Genomic DNA, 16,118 nt, shown 5'->3' with positions numbered 1-16,118 from the left:
ATAGATAATGAGAAATCGGATAACATCTCAGACTGAGTTTAAAGTTCACACATAAATTACATTTTCAAAGATTTCTTACCTGACTCTCTTCTCTGTCAGTAGGTAGTATTCACCAATCCTGTTCAAAACAGTTTAACAATTGTCAGAGGAGTTAAAAAAAAACCCACAGCATCACACAATCAGTGTCTGAAACATTGCAGAACTGATTTACCACAAGCAGGAACTCCCAGGTCTTCTGTGTCTGACCTGTTCCTTAACTGCTCCTTATATTGAATTGGGCCTTGCTGACTACTCTGAAGTTAAATGTGGAATGGATTCCTAATGTGGTATGGCAATGTAGTCAGTGATGTGTAGGAGATCATTTAAAGCATGTGTTGGAAGTATAAGTCTAATGTTTCAGGTTTCGTTAGTATGGCCAGAATTGAATTACTGCTTGATCATTACTTTACTTTACATTAACTGTAGGCTCTCCTGCTTCTTAATCTTTAATCACTATTAATCAGAAATTGCTTTTTTACTTTTAAAGTTGTACAGTATTTTGCTATAGAGATTATCTCATTTTAATTCTTTAATTAGCATTGGGTAAATCAAAATTATGGTTGAGGACTTTAAAAAGAACACTTGTTTGATTAAAAGGGCAACTTCAAATTTAGCAACACATTTCCTCCTAAATTAAAAACACTTGAAAGTCATAAGATATCACATTATGTGATTTTTAAATAAGCACAGAAATAAACCTAACCCAAATACAACAGATAACACTTTCTACTAACTACTTTACCCTCTACTCTTAAGAAATTAACTTGAAGATTTAAATAATTGAATGACCGAAGAAAACAATAATTAATTATTCTTCTTTTTGATAATGTCAGTGAGATTAGATTTAGATTTATCTTTAAAATATGTCACATCAGCTCACATTGTTGAGACTTTCAACTCAATCAGGAGAAAAAAAGAAAAGCAAATGGGTCTGGTGTGTTCAATTCAAATGGGATTGAGTTTAAGTTTCTTAAATGCTCAGGCATGTTATGTTATGTGCGCATGCTCAGCTTCATTTGAAACTTTAATTTTGGCACCTGATAATTATTTCGCCCAGACCATCCTCAGGGGCACACAGCCCATTGGTTTGTAACTGCTATTCCTACTCACACAGCCTTGTAACCCTGTTTAAGTCACTTATATGCTTGAGCACTGATCGTTAACATCACTGTGTTGGTGTTAGTTGGCTGAGAGAAAATGTAAACATTGACCTGCAATAAGTTGTGGAAATATATATATATATATAATTCCGCTCTGAGCTCATTCATCTTTTCAGAACGGCGCTGTTGACTTGACGGGTTGCTCTTTTCAAAATGTCAGATATTCCCTTTATTTTATATCTTCCTAGAGAACGGATCTTGTACCCACATCGTCTATGCTCCATGTCTGCTGAGTTAAAAATGATCTCAAATATTAAACGTGAAGTAAAAAGTGACGAAGCAGTGTCAGCTACACAGCGGCACTTTGTCAACAAACTGTTGTCATGGAGACAGGACAGACCTGCAGCGCTTTTCTTTTCAGCCACAAATGCTTCATGCACACTGTCCTGAGTGTAGATAAGCAAGGAAGTGAGTTTAGTCAGTGGTCACTAAACTTTGGTGACGTATAGCTCCTTGTATTCGCGAGGGACTGCTATGATTGGTGAAACTTGTGGGGCAAACTACTTTGATTGTTCAAATTTGCAGAAATGTTGCGGTGATTGGACAAAATTGCAAGGTCGCCCAGAATTTGCATGAATTGTTGCCATCACGACATCCTAAATGCACTGACTCAGGTCGGAGCCTAGGCCTCAACTCAAGCCTCTGCTCAAGCCTACGTCTCATCTCAAGCTTCAGTCCAGGCTTCGGCCTCCCTGTGCCTCAGAGTCTCAGCCATCTGTTCCTGTTCTGGCTGAGGGCCGTTTATCCATTGTACCTAGGTCTGCTGAGCTGCATCTGTGTGTCTGCTGAGCTCCATCAGCCCCTGCTGAGCGGCTTCAACCTCCTCTTTTTGATTGGGGGGCACATCCTATCATAAGTGTAGTTTCTCAAGTTCTCCTTTGAGGATGATGTGTAGATGATGAAGAAATATCCGCTGACACTGACTTGCATGTAATATAAGACATTTATTTACAAAAACAGCATCAGTCCAGGTTAGCCATGTTACCTGGGAGAGTCACCAGCCAATTGTGATCCCCCAAATAAAGAAAAGACCCTAGTATTTATGCAGCATTGGTCAACAACATCAGGACATTTACGACTTCATTTAGGCTTTGATCATTCAGGTGTGCCTCTCCTACAGTCCTGCACCCCCTGTGGTTCCTCAGGACATATTGCTTCAATGGTTAGAAAACACCATGGGGTGTCTTATCTCCCCTAATGTATCCTAAGGGTCTGTTCTCATTTCAATACCAAATTGTTTATCTTTCACAGTCTTAAGGAATGACCCCAAATAGACCCCTTCATTGTCTTTGATGTTAAACCAATCTCTAACCTTAAGAACACCATTTGTCCCACCAACAGCTCACATGTTTCAGCAGCATACTTACACTTCACATACTTATTTACATTACGTTGTGTTGCATGTAAAATACACTTCATAAGTAAGCGACAGATTACTTAAGACTCCTCGGCAGTCCTAGCCGACACCTAACGACATCCACTTGGCAGTCCGGCCGACTCCTGATAACATCTCCTTGGCGGTCCGGCCGACCAGATGTTCACCACTTTATTTGTCTCTATGAAGGTTTATTCTCTGATGGGCCCACTGCCCAACATAACTGTAGTATTGCTTAATATGTAAATTATGTAATCTGAAACCTGGAAGTTCAGCCCACTCCTGATTCTCCATGTGAGGATCTGCCCACTCTGGTATCTCCGTGGGAGGCTTGGCCCACTCCTGTTTCTCCTTGGAAGGATCTGCCCATTCTGGTGTTACCGTGGGAGGATCTACCCGCTGCCATCTCTCCGAGTGAGGATCTGCCCTTATTTCGTTACAAGTGAGACCAGGAGATGAATCTGTGTTAGGCCGGATGTAAGACTTAAATAGTCACTAGACTTTAAAGCAATACGATTTGTGCACACTGAGCTGACTATTTACAGTATCAGTATCTCTTGTGTGAATGCATCAGGTAAATCACGGAGGCACCAGTTGATCTCTCAGCGGTAATCATCTATGTTGAAGTTTGGGTTGCCTGGATCAAACCATTCTACATCCTTCACCAGAGATTCAATGAGCCATCTGCGCACTCCCCAACAGCCTCTGGGGAGACAGGAGCCATCCAAGTTATCTGATGTTTCGGAAGTTCTCAGCTGTAAACCATGCAGTCAGGGGTTATAGGTAGCAGGAGGGAGTAATGTTGTCCCTGCCTGCATGGGCTGTGAAATTCACCCCCCTTCACATGCAATGATTCAAATCTGCGAAGGTGTCATGGCTGTGAGCAGATGTTGGAATTTTCCTATTGGGAGGGGCTCCAGAGTCAAAATCTTTGTTTTCATGGAATGTTGGAATTCCTAGACTTATTACTTTAGTCCTTGGATTATCCTGAGGGGTTGGTTGTTTACTGAGCTTTTTTTTTAGCATGGTTGTTTGATCATCCAGCACTTTGTAGTGTTGACAAATAAAGTTCAGTTCTTCAGAGCTAATACGCAGTCAACATTTATGTTGGGTTTTATATCATAAAATTTGGTGTTGTGGAGCATGCTGGGAGTAAGAGTCATGTTCCTTTGTAAATTACAACAAGTCAGGCTTCTCTGAAGAGACACAGGAGTGAGTTTTGTCTGGCATTCTGGCTGACTCCAAAAATATTGTATTAGAAACAGCCCATCTGCTGGAGTGCTTTACTCAACCTCTTTTACCAGTCAAAATAAACAGCAAGCAATCAATATGCAGTAGCTTATATTCCTGAATTCATTCATATCATATTGTATGCCTGTTTTTTATTATTGCTTCCTTCTCTGAAGGTTTACCTAATTTTAAACCCGTATCAGATGCTTGATCTGCACACAACCATATGCATCTAATACAATGAAAGACTAAGGCTCATTAGATAGAGAACATCTACATAAAATGCTGTCAAAGTAAATTATAAATCTGCAGCACTTCAGTGTTTGTTAAAGTACCAGACATTGACAAAATAAGAGGAAAATGACAATCAAACTGCAGTTATCGGGTCCCACATTTTAATTAAGGTCAGACTGAAACATTTTTTTTGTGCACCAGTCAATTATAAAATTGAGTGTAGAACTGGATTCCAGGATTCTTATAGAGCCTCTGAGTACATGTCTGGTGTTTGAATGGTGTAAATGTTTGCATCTTTGTATCTTGTCTTAATTTTTATATTGCAAATGGAGTGATGCAAGAAACATTTCAGACAAGGTCGAGCAATGAACTAATATCAAATCCACTCTTCATTTCTCAATAAGGCTGTGTACATGATCATTTCTCATTTGTATTTGATTTCTGGATAGCACATAATACCAGTCTTTATACTATTCTATCAGGGGAAGCAAAAAGAAGAAAATGATCAGACTGAAAGCAGTTTTCAAGTGCTTGAGTATTTTATTTTCATGTTTCACATCATATTATATGATGAAATGTAGAGAAGATGATCAGCCAGGCTATTTTACTCGGCCTCTTTTCCCTAAAGACAAAAACAGAGTGTTGAGGCATGTTCATTTCATGTCACTAAACTCAAACCAATAGTAGCTCCAAATGTTACCTTGCCAGAGTCACGGCTCTTAGCTCTCAGCTTGTTAACTTGGGACTCTGCAATGTCGGCACGCTCCTCAGCCTCCTCCAGCTCATGCTGGACCTTCCTGCACTTGGACAGATGAACATTGGCCTGCTCCTCCTGGAAAACCATTTACAAGGTTTAAAGGTACTGAACATTTTACAATTGTATGTCAAAAGTTGTTTTTAAATTATTTATTGCGTTACTAGGTGTAAGTCATCATTTTTTATTGACTTTTTTTCGTCATTGTATTGACTTTACAGAAAGGATCAGTGATTTTATTATGATACACCTTTTAGGCATCATAGTGACCATTGTCAATAACAATTATTTGTGTACAATATTTGTGCCATGATGGTTTAGTGTTTCATGCATTCATCTACATTTCTTGTACTTTTACTCATATGTTGCATAAATGATAAGAACTGTAAAAAAAAGCAGTTTGAAAAATGTATGTCATTTTATCTCTATATTATTTATGAATATTGATAAGTCTCTTACCGCTTCCTCAGACTGCCTCTTGTAGGCCTTCACCTTGAGCTGCAACTTGTCAACCAGATCCTGAAGCCTGGTAACATTTTTCTTGTCCTCCTCAGTCTATGATAATAGGTTCGATACATTTTATTTTTACATAATATATAGGTAATAATGATTTGATACCAATGTCTCAGTGACTGTATACCTGGTATGTCAGCTCCTTCACTCTCCTCTCATATTTGCGAACGCCCTTAACAGCATCAGCTCCACGTCTCTGCTCAGCCTCAACCTCTGTCTCCAGCTCACGAACCTTCAGAAAGAGCAAACATTAGATGTAAATATATTTATATATAGAACATAATGTTCTTTTCCTGCACAGGTTATTTACATTTCTTTATACAACTATGAGTCTATTTTTAACTCCTTGACGCCTATTGTCGCGAAATTGCATCAAACCGCTTCCACTCCTAATGCAGCCAAAATAGTGTCCGTATTCCTCCACTGCCGGTTGATGCACTTTTAATACATACCGTATTTTCATATTCTGAACAGGATTTTCTTACCCTAGACTCAAGTTTCTGGAGCTGCTTCTTGCCACCCTTCATGGCCAGATTCTCAGCCTCGTCCAGACGGTGCTGCAGATCTTTGACAGCAACCTCAAGGTTCTTCTTCATCCTCTCCAGGTGAGAACTGGTATCCTGCTCCTTCTTCAGCTCCTCAGCCATCATAGCAGCCTAGAGGAAACAGCATTTAATGTTGATTAGAAACATTTCATTAAGACGCATTAAGCCAGCGTAAAAATTAAGGATCTTTTAAAAACCTACATCAGTGATGGCCTTTTTGGCCTTCTCCTCTGCATTTCTTGCTTCCTGAACTGTGTCATCGACTTCACTCTGGACCTGAACCAGTTCACCCTCAAGCTTTTTCTTGGTGCTCATCAGGCTTGTGTTCTAAAGGAAAATTCAATAGTTTAATTAATTTAGAAAAAAGATGGATTTACAAAGTTGTTCAGAAAATTAAAAAGTACATGTATTAAAGTAAAATCACCTGAGAGTGCAGGAGACCAACACGCTCACTTGCATCCACCAGCTCCTGCTCAGCAGTTTTGCGGCTTCTCTCAGTCTGTTCCAGAGCAGCTCTAAGTTCCTCAATTTCAGACATCATGAGACCGTTCCTGCGATCTACCATAGCAGCCTGTTCCTTCAGGTCATCCTGAGCTCTGACAGCATCATCAAGATGCAGTTGTGCATCCTAGTGAAAAATGGCAGGAAAATATTCCCTTGAATACCAAATAGTGCACTGACAACAATCTTCGATCAAATTCTGTGTGATTCAATACCTTCAACTGTGCCTGAACATTCCTCAGCTGCTTCTGGGACTCAGCAGCCTGGCGATTGGCGTGGCTCAGCTGAATCTCCATTTCATTCAGGTCTCCCTCCATCTTCTTCTTGATTCTCAGGGCATCATTCCTGCTCCTGACCTCAGAGTCCAGAGTGGTCTGCATGGAGTCAATCACCCTCTGGCTGTTCCTCTTGATCTGCTCCATCTCCTCGTCCTTCTCAGCCAGCTTCCTGTCTACCTCACCCTTGATCTGGTTGAGCTCAAGCTGGACACGCAGGATTTTGGACTCTTCATGTTCCAAAGTTCCCTAATGAATTTAAAGAATTAAAATATAAATCTTTAAATTATGTGTGTCCATAATGATTTCGAAATGGTTTTCAGAGGATTTTCCCTGAACAATTGTACCTCAGCCTCTTCAAGAGCTGTCTGGATCTCAGACTTCTCAGACTCCACCTGCTTCTTGGACTTCTCCAGCTCATGGATGCTCTTACCAGTTTCACCAATCTGTTCAGTGAGATCTGAGATCTCCTCTGCAGAGAGAATCATGTGTTTTGTATCATTAAGTGTTAAAAGTTTATTAAGTATTAAATACTTTGCTTCTGAAGTATGTAATATGAACTCACGTTGCAGGTTCTTGTTTTCACGCTTCATGGTCTCCAGCTGATCCAGAGCTTCCTCATATGAGTTCTTCATCTTGAACAGCTCAGTGCTGAGAGAACGAGCCTCCTTCTGAGCTCCCTCAAGCTCTGCCTGACCCTCCTCATACTTCTGTTTCCACTCTGCCAACACCTAAAAAGCCATTTATTTGCTTAGTTGTTTATTAATACAATGGCGAATAACGATAGTGTGTCTTTGAATACAGAGTACAGTTGATAGAGGGAAATGTTACCTTGTCAAAGTTTCTCTGCTTCTTGTCCAAGTTGGCAGCCAGGCCATTCGCTCTCTCCACATCAATCATGAGGTCCTCCACCTCACTCTGGAGCCTCTGTTTGGTCTTCTCCAGAGAAGCACACTTGGAATTGACAGCTTCAATCTGTTCCTCAGCCTCCTGGAGGCGCTGGGCAAGCTTTTTCCTGTTTGACAAGTGTGATTGGTCTCAGTGAAAAACAGTTTTATGTAACAATTCAATGTGGCACTGTTTCAATGTTTTCTCCCCATACTATTGCACATTTTTGAAATTCTTTATCATGTTGACATTTTAAACTAGATCCACACATGAAAGGAGTACAACCAGTTCAGGCAGTACATTTGTCATTTTCAGTTAAGCTGTAATCTGTGACCAGAAAATGTTGTGGAAAAAAATGCTTGTTTATTGTTCAATTGAATTTGTTTAAAGATAAGTGTTTGTACAGGCAATACAATTGTCAATTTAGCTAAGCTGTATTGCGATACTTGTAGATGTTTAATTCTTCTCATTTTGTATTTCTTGATGTACAAAATGTAAAACTTTAAACTGTACGTACTTGGATTCTTCAAGCTCCTCAGTGCGCTGGATGGCATCAGTTTCATACTTGGTTCTCCACTGAGCCACTTCACTATTGGCCTTGGACATTCCACGCTGCAGCTCAGCCTTTGCCTCCTGCTCCTCCTCAAACTGCTCCCTCAGCAGGTCACAGTCATGGCGGGCTGATTGCATTCCATGGGCAAGGGCATTCTTGGCCTAAAGTAAGAAATGCCATCAGTATGAAAATGTATTAAATCACACATACAGAGGTTTCAGTAAGAATTGAAAGTTTTCTTACCTTAACCTCCTCTTCAATCTGTCTCTTCAGCTCTTCAATCTGCTGAGTGAAGGCCTGTTTGCCTCTGGTCAGCTGGGAGACAAGAGCTTCTTTCTCCTCAATTTGACGGCCAAACTCACCTTGACAGAAAGATATCATGAAACACAAGTTTAGTTGCATGATAAACTACTGTGAAGACCTTTCACTGACAACTTAAACATACCATTTTCTGTCAGGAGACGTGCTTTCTGTGCACCCATGTCATTCATTTGACGGACATTTTCATCATTCTTGGTCTTCAGTTCACTGTATTGGTCCTCAACAGTACGGCACATCTTTTCAAGATTTCCCTGATGATGAGAAACAGAGATCATATAAGTAACCATTTGTTTTCTAGTATGTAATTGACCTTTTTTACTATACTAAATGAAATGCTTTGTCTACCTTTGCTTTAGCAACAGCCTCCATGTTGCTGGAGAGGTCATCAATCTCCATCTTGTATTCACTCTTCTCCTTCTCAAGCTTCTGCTTGACACGCTGAAGGTTGTCGATCTGCTCTCCCAGCTCAGCAACGCTGTCAGCCTGCTTCTTGCGAAGAGCAGCGGCAGTGGCTTCATGCTGCAGAGTGGACTCCTCAAGATCACGGCGGAGCTTCTGGAACTCTGCTTCACGTTTCTTGTTCATCTCAATCTGGGCAGCAGTGGCTCCACCGGCCTCCTCCAGCCTCTCACTGATCTCCTCAAGTTCCCTGGAGAGGTCAGCTCTCTGCTTCTCAACCTTGGCACGAGCTGCACGCTCAGCCTCAATCTCTTCCTCCAGTTCCTCAATGCGGGCCTGTTAAATGTAGGTGTGTTGTCTTTCAGTAAACATTCACTTTACAAACAAAACAATATGTATTCTGTTTACTGTAACACAATATGTTACCTGAAGCTCCTTGATCTTCTTCTGAAGCTGAGCACCCATTGACTGCTCATCCTCAATCTTGCTAAGGAGCTGGCTGACTTCAAAGTCCTTCCTGAAAGAATCATGGATACATTTCTTAGTGAGAGTTCATGCTGTTATAATAACATTTGTGTATGCTTTTGTTAAAATAAAAAAAAAGTTACTTTTTAATTTTCTCGTCAGACTGCTGCTTGTCATTCTCAAGATCCATTATGGATTCCTGGGCCAGTTTCAGATCACCCTCAAGCTTTCTCTTGGCTCTCTCAAGGTCCATACGCAGCTTCTTCTCTTGCTCCAGAGACCCCTCGAGCTAAACAATAGTATACTACTTAATCATCAGGATTCAATACCATGTTATTTTCCAATCTGAAGGACTTGTGAACTTACATCATCCACTTGCTGCTCAAGCTTGGTCTTGGCCTTGGTCAGAGTGTTGACCTTGTCCTCCTCAGCCTGCAGATCATCAAGAGTCTGCTGATGAGATTCCTGAAGGGCTTTCTTCTCCTTGGTCAGCTTGGCAATGCTCTCATCCTGAGAGGCCATCTCCTCAGTCAGGTTCTTCACCTTAATTTGCAAGCAAGACATTGTTATTGAGGGTAGTGTTTAGATGGAATTTGATGGATGAGATTGATTGCTAAACCCAGACCTTGTTCTCAGTGGCATGTTTCTCCTTCTCCACTTTGGCCAAGGTAAGCTCCAGATCATCAATATCCTTCTTGAGCTCAGAGCATTCATCCTCCAGTTTTCTCTTCTTGGCAGTGAGCTCAGCATTGATTTCCTCTTCATCCTCCAGCCTCTCAGTGGTCTCTTTGAGTTTGGCCTCCAGCTGAATCTTGCTCTTAATAAGACCCTCACATCTCTCCTCAGCATCTGACAGATTCTCTCCTTCCTAATTTATCGTAAGGAAACAGATCTCAGCAAATCAATATTGGATAATATTAGACAGCATTTCAGTTCATCAATGTATACTTACAGATGCGACTTGCAGCTGCAGGTCATTCTTCTCCTGCAGAAGGGACACCATCTTCTCCTCCAGCTCCTTCTTCTTGGCCAGGGCAGTAGCCAAATCTGTCTTCATCTTGTCATAGTTCTCCTTCATCTGCTGAAGTTCCTTCTCAGTTTCAGCGCTCTTGAGCAGAGGCTTGATCTTGTAATACACTTTCATCCATGGCCAGTGTTTGACATTCATGAATGAGCGGATGTTGTACTGGATGGAATAAATGGCTTCCCTACAGAAAAGAGGAAGATGGTGTAACTGACCATTTTGTTGTGTGATTTAAGAACATTTTCTAATTCAAAACTAGCTTTGTCCAACATGCCTCCTCTCTGTCATCTTCACAAACTCCTTTCTCATGACGTAACCACGGCAGAGAGCCTGAGTCATGGTGACCAGAGATGCCAGCTTTTCATCTCTCATCTCCTCAAGGGTACCCAGAAGACCAGCCTTAAAGAACACCTAAACAAACACAAATGCACAAATGAAAATGAATGTTTTAAAAACTCATATAAAGTGGAAGTGGAAGACATATCCTATCACTTCCAGAAGAACACTAAAGAGAACAAATGTACTAAAAGTATCTTACCTTGGTGTGTCCAAATTTGTACTCATCATGAGGAACATCAATTGATCCAAGCAGCTTCTCTGAAGCCTTCTTGTTATCAATGAACTGGCCCTCAGGGATGACACTGGCATTCAGCACCTTGTATCTTTCATAAGAAAGTTCATTGTTAGTGTGATTGTTGCCTTTGAACCTTCTGTATCAAAACATATACAATATGTATAGACACCTCTGCTTGAAGTCAGCATAGAGGATTCTGCTGGGGAAACCTTTCCTGCAGATTCTGATACCCTCCAGTACACCGTTACACCTGAGCTGGTGGATGACCAGGAAGTTCTCCATCAGACCTGTAAAAAGACATTCATTACAGTCATGAAACATGTAACAACAACATATAGCCATTCCTCAAAGACTCTATTCAATTGATCTTTTCTATGTACCTGGAGTCTTTGACTCATTGGGAATCAAGCAACGCACAAAGTGAGGATGAGTGCTCCTCAAGTTAGTCATCAGCTTGCCCAAGTTCTCCTGTGGATCCACAATTCAAAGTGATGTTATTTAATACACATCAGTTTGTAGTATGAGTGAGAGGTAATTTTACAGCAAAGTCTTCAAAACCTTACCCTAAACTGTGAAGACACAGTCTGCATAGAACCACCCTTCTTCTTGCCTCCCTTCTTGCCAGCCTCTGTTGATATGTTTAACATTCACATAAAGTAATGCTAGTGTTTTGAATAATGTACATTTTGTTGAAAATGAAGTGAAACGACATTACATTTATTTTATTTTAATGTTTGGCTTTCCTACCTTCAACAACAGGAGGGTAGAGAGCAGCCAGCAGTTTAACTGCGGACTTCTGATACAGCTGAATAACAGACTCATTCAGTGGGTCCTTGTTCTTGTCCAGCCAGCCAGCAATGTTGTAGTCCACAGTACCAGCATAGTGCACCAGGGAGAAGTGGGCCTCAACCTTGCCCTTTGCGGGCTTGGGCTTCTCAAATGCTTTGTTTTTGCCGAGATGCTGGTCATACAGCTTGTTCTTGAAAGATGTGTCTGTTGCCTTGGGGAACATGCACTCCTCTTCAAGGATGGAGAAGATACCCATGGGCTTTAGAAGAGGGAAAGACATAATGTTATTAGATTTATATTTACATACATTTACATTGTGACTTTGAAAGAACCATTACGTAAAAACACCAAATGTAATTGTTACCTTCTCAATCAGCTCGATACAGGCAGCCAAGTCCATACCAAAGTCAATGAACTCCCAGATAATACCCTCCTTCTTGTACTCCTCCTGCTCCAGGACAAACATGTGGTGGTTGAAAAACTGTTGCAGTTTCTCATTGGTGAAGTTGATGCAGAGCTGCTCCAAAGTGTTGAACTGTAAGGGGACATAACACCAGTGTTAGTTTTTGCATACATAAAGAGAGTTCCTATCAAGAAAAGTCAGTCAGTTACTGAACTGTTGGAGATTAAGCTTACATCAAAGATTTCAAATCCAGCAATATCCAGCACTCCAATGTAGAACTGCCTTGGCTGTTTAGTGTCCAACATCTGGTTGATACGAACGACCATCCACAAGAACATCCTCTCATAGATAGACTTGGCCAGGGCACTTACTGAGTTCATCACCTGAATAAGAACACAAATACAGATTGATTAAAGTTATTTAGATATTTCAAAAACAATAATCTTCCTCTCATGTTTTCAAATGACAGCATGCATCCAATTGAAAGATGTTTTTCACGTAAAGCTAAATCCATTCCACATTTTTCATTTATTAGGTAATTTATCAAACACATTAGAAATGAGACCGGTGGCCGACGGTCCGGATGTGACTCGTCGGATGCCTATCGAGGACCCCTGCAATAGACCATCCTACTGATCCAAATTACAACGTGTAAATTGAAGCTCATCTGTGCTTGAATAAAACCAGCATAGAGATTTCTTCAGTGTTTTTTTTAAAGTTTGGATAAAGGGATTTTCCTGTGGCCGTGCAGGAAGAACGCCTTAGTTTAAGGTTCTGGGGTTATAATTTTCTATGACCAGGTTTGTTATAAAACTGCAGTTATTCATGTTCCTTGACATGCAGAGTAGATTCAGTTGCATTTAATATGACAGATATGCCTTGAATGCAAACAGAATACAATTTTCAACAAATGCATGTAGCGAAAAGGCACACTTCCACAGTGGAAGGAATCAAATCATTTGCATTACGGTGCGTCTTTTTTTGCAATGTAATGGACCATCACTCCTGATAGCTTTCCCAGCCCGCACTTTGTCACACATGATCAGAATTAAATGTTTCAGTCTTTCAGTCTTAACACGAGACATACAAGTGAAACAAGCAGAAAAAACACTGCTTTATTTTTTCGTTTGCTAAAAATGTAAATTCATTTTTGGATTTGAAAATAATTGTTTTTTTGAATGTATTTCTTCATTTTGACTTTGTAATACCAGAACCGCTGAGATGATCTGGCAGACTGTTTATGTTGGGGTGTGGTGCGACCGCGGGACTGCAACAGTGAGACGTGGCCAAGCATCAGGCCTTACAGTTTGGTTTGTGTAAAATTGAAAGTTTGACAGTACACCAAGAACCACGCCCTTTTGTGTAGCCAAAGATCATTATTTTAAAAATGACATGAAGAAAATTCTCACTAAAATAAAGAAGAAAATGTGTAACCAAAGCTGTATTCAGAAAAGACTGAAAATATATTTATATATTAATACAGTATATGATTAAACTTAAGTAACCGAGCCAAACTAAACAGTAATAAGGTGTACTGTAGGTGGAAGTTTGCTGTGTGAGAAGCGCCATCTCCTTGCAATATCCTGAAATTAAATACATTGGCATGTTTACGCACACACCCAAGAAAGAGGGGGGGCTCTCTCTTTGCCATGGAACTGCCTGGAAACTGGCTGAAGGCCAGCTGTCTGCTAACTGGCTACCAGTTTGACAGTACAATTCCTTGTGGGTCCTTTTTTACCATTTCATTGTCATATCAGACTTGGAGCTACCTTACTGAATTTTTTTATGTTCTATGTTTACCTGAGGTACGGTCTGTCCCTTGGTCACAAACTCATTTCCGACCTTCACTCGGGGATAGCACAGAGCCTTCAGCATGTCAGCAGAGTTCAGACCCAGCAAATAAGCAACCTTGTCAGCATCTGACAAAGGTGAAGTGATTCAAAGTTAAAACAATCAGCAACTGATTGTGAACTAAAATCCAGACAGAAAACACAAAAAACTTATTTTTGTTGTTCCAAAACTATGGTTTTAGCTAACATTTAGATCTCACCTTCTGTGCCATCAGGCTCAGCCTGCTCCTCACGCTGCTTCTGCTTGAACTTCATGTTACCATGGTGGAGTACAGCACCAGTCATCTTGTAGATGCTAACTTTCTCTTCACCAGAGAATCCCAGGATGTCAATAGCGTTCTGTTTGAAAGAGGCGTCCAAACGAAAGATTGTCACATAAAAACATGTGTTAATGATGTTGCATTCAAAAGCATAATTTACAGTATCTATGTTCATATCTTGCACTGAAGCGCACTCACATCAGTGGCTTCCAGCTCAACTTTGTCATCAATGCTGGCAACAGTAATCTGACCCATACTACACGTGGGGAAGTCATAGGGGTTGGTTGTGATGAGTGCCATTTCTGGAGATCAAAAGGTTATAAAGTTCAATGCATTGTTATGTATTAAATGTATAGAGTGGTTTAACATTGAGGAACATGTCGATGTGTTTACCAATAATCTCAGGTTTGTGGTTGGTCATCATCTGGTAGAAGATATGGTAGCCTCTCTCCAGCTCAAGCTGGAATGTAACTCTAGACTTCTCCAGCAGATCTATGAATAATGTTCATGAGTCACACTGGCCAATTCTTCATTCTAGTTATTTGTATGTTGTATTAGTATTGTTACTTACATGTCTCAATATCAGCACTAGACAGTTTGCCAGTTGTGCCGAAATGGATTCTGATGAATTTACCCTATTTGGAAAAAAAGCCGTTTTTATTTAACACCAAGTAACATGGACAATGTGTCACAAGACATCTGATTTACAGAAATCCCTCCATACTTACGAAACGAGATGAGTTGTCATTCCTCACAGTTTTGGCATTACCATAGGCCTCCAGCAGAGGATTAGCTGCAATAATCTGATCCTCAAGGGAACCCTGTAATGGTGGTTTAGTGTTGGTATAAAAATAGTCAATTTTCCATCGAATGGAAAAATATCACATACATTAAAAATAATATTTTGCTAACAGTAATGTATCGCACCTTTGATGTGTCCCTCTTCTTATCACCACCAACTGAGATGGTTGCAAAGTACTGGATGACACGCTTGGTGTTCACAGTCTTTCCAGCACCAGATTCTCCACTAGGTATAGAAATGACTTTAAGAACTTGTTTGATGTATTTCTTAAGGTATAAGTAATATGTTAAACACATTTTAAACTTACGTGATCAAGACAGACTGGTTCTCTCTATCTGTTGATATAGACATTCAAAAATTAAACAATTAACTCTGTGTTTCCCCAGAGCAGAAATCTCATTTATTGATCAAATCTCTGTTTGGTCATGTCTTACCAGTAAGCATGAACTGAAAAGCGTTGTCAGAGACAGAGAAGATGTGGGGTGGAGCCTCCATACGCTTCTTGCCTCTGTAAGCATTTACAACCTCTTGGTCGTACACTGGGAGCCATTTGTAGGGGTTCACAGTGGCACAGAACAACCCAGAGTAGGTCTGAAAGCAGTCACAGAGATTCAACAGTGACGTCCATGTTTTTAACATGTAAATCAATGTTAAAATACGTCTTGTTTCTTGTTAGGGCCCATTTTCTTACATAGATCATCCATGCTGCATAACGCTCTTTGAGGTTATAAAGCACAGAGGCTTCATTGAGATGGGTCATCATGGCCATGTCCTCAATTTTGTCGTACTTGGGAGGGTTCATTGGAGTGACGTCATCTTCTTTAACTGTCCTCTCCTGGAACAGGACACTTGATACAATGAGGATAGTTCATGTTGATTAATGTGAGTCTGACTTTATAATACCAACCTCCTGAGTGTCCAGGGTTTTGACGGTGACTTTGCCACCATCCTTCTTGACGATTGTTCCCTTCACATACAGCTCCTTGGTATCAACCACATAGCAGGCACTCTTGGCATCAAAAGGTTTGTTTTGAGCCTCGATTCTCTCCTTCTCAGGCTTACGGAGGTAAATGGCAGCCTTGCCGTAAACGGCCATCTCTGCGTCCGTACTCATGGTGGCTGCTTTTATCTAATAGATAATGAGAAATCGGATAACATCTCAGA

General features: G+C 40.6%; 1 pseudogene across 1 annotated transcript; it reads right to left on the bottom strand.

Moving 5' to 3' along the window:
• Positions 1-4,622: 4,622 nt before the first annotated feature.
• On the bottom strand, positions 4,623-16,083 carry LOC306825226 (myosin heavy chain, fast skeletal muscle-like; annotated as a pseudogene). Its single transcript, XR_013781772.1, has 38 exons — positions 15,862-16,083; positions 15,646-15,789; positions 15,389-15,545; positions 15,262-15,289; positions 15,080-15,179; positions 14,881-14,973; positions 14,724-14,787; positions 14,351-14,644; positions 14,093-14,231; positions 13,843-13,961; positions 12,276-12,425; positions 12,004-12,174; positions 11,598-11,898; positions 11,414-11,478; positions 11,231-11,318; positions 11,020-11,137; positions 10,815-10,938; positions 10,551-10,687; positions 10,205-10,460; positions 9,878-10,120; positions 9,619-9,795; positions 9,396-9,541; positions 9,214-9,304; positions 8,734-9,123; positions 8,513-8,639; positions 8,311-8,429; positions 8,032-8,228; positions 7,458-7,641; positions 7,192-7,357; positions 6,974-7,098; positions 6,567-6,875; positions 6,275-6,478; positions 6,052-6,177; positions 5,791-5,961; positions 5,433-5,537; positions 5,252-5,347; positions 4,739-4,870; positions 4,623-4,660 (listed from the first exon to the last, which is right to left on the bottom strand). The product of XR_013781772.1 is annotated as a myosin heavy chain, fast skeletal muscle-like (transcript).
• Positions 16,084-16,118: the final 35 nt, after the last annotated feature.

The sequence above is a fragment of the Symphodus melops genome (genome assembly GCF_947650265.1).
Source record: "Symphodus melops genome assembly, chromosome: 6".
Classification (NCBI taxonomy): Eukaryota; Metazoa; Chordata; class Actinopteri; order Labriformes; family Labridae; genus Symphodus; species Symphodus melops.
This window is presented reverse-complemented; position numbering and strand designations above follow the sequence as displayed.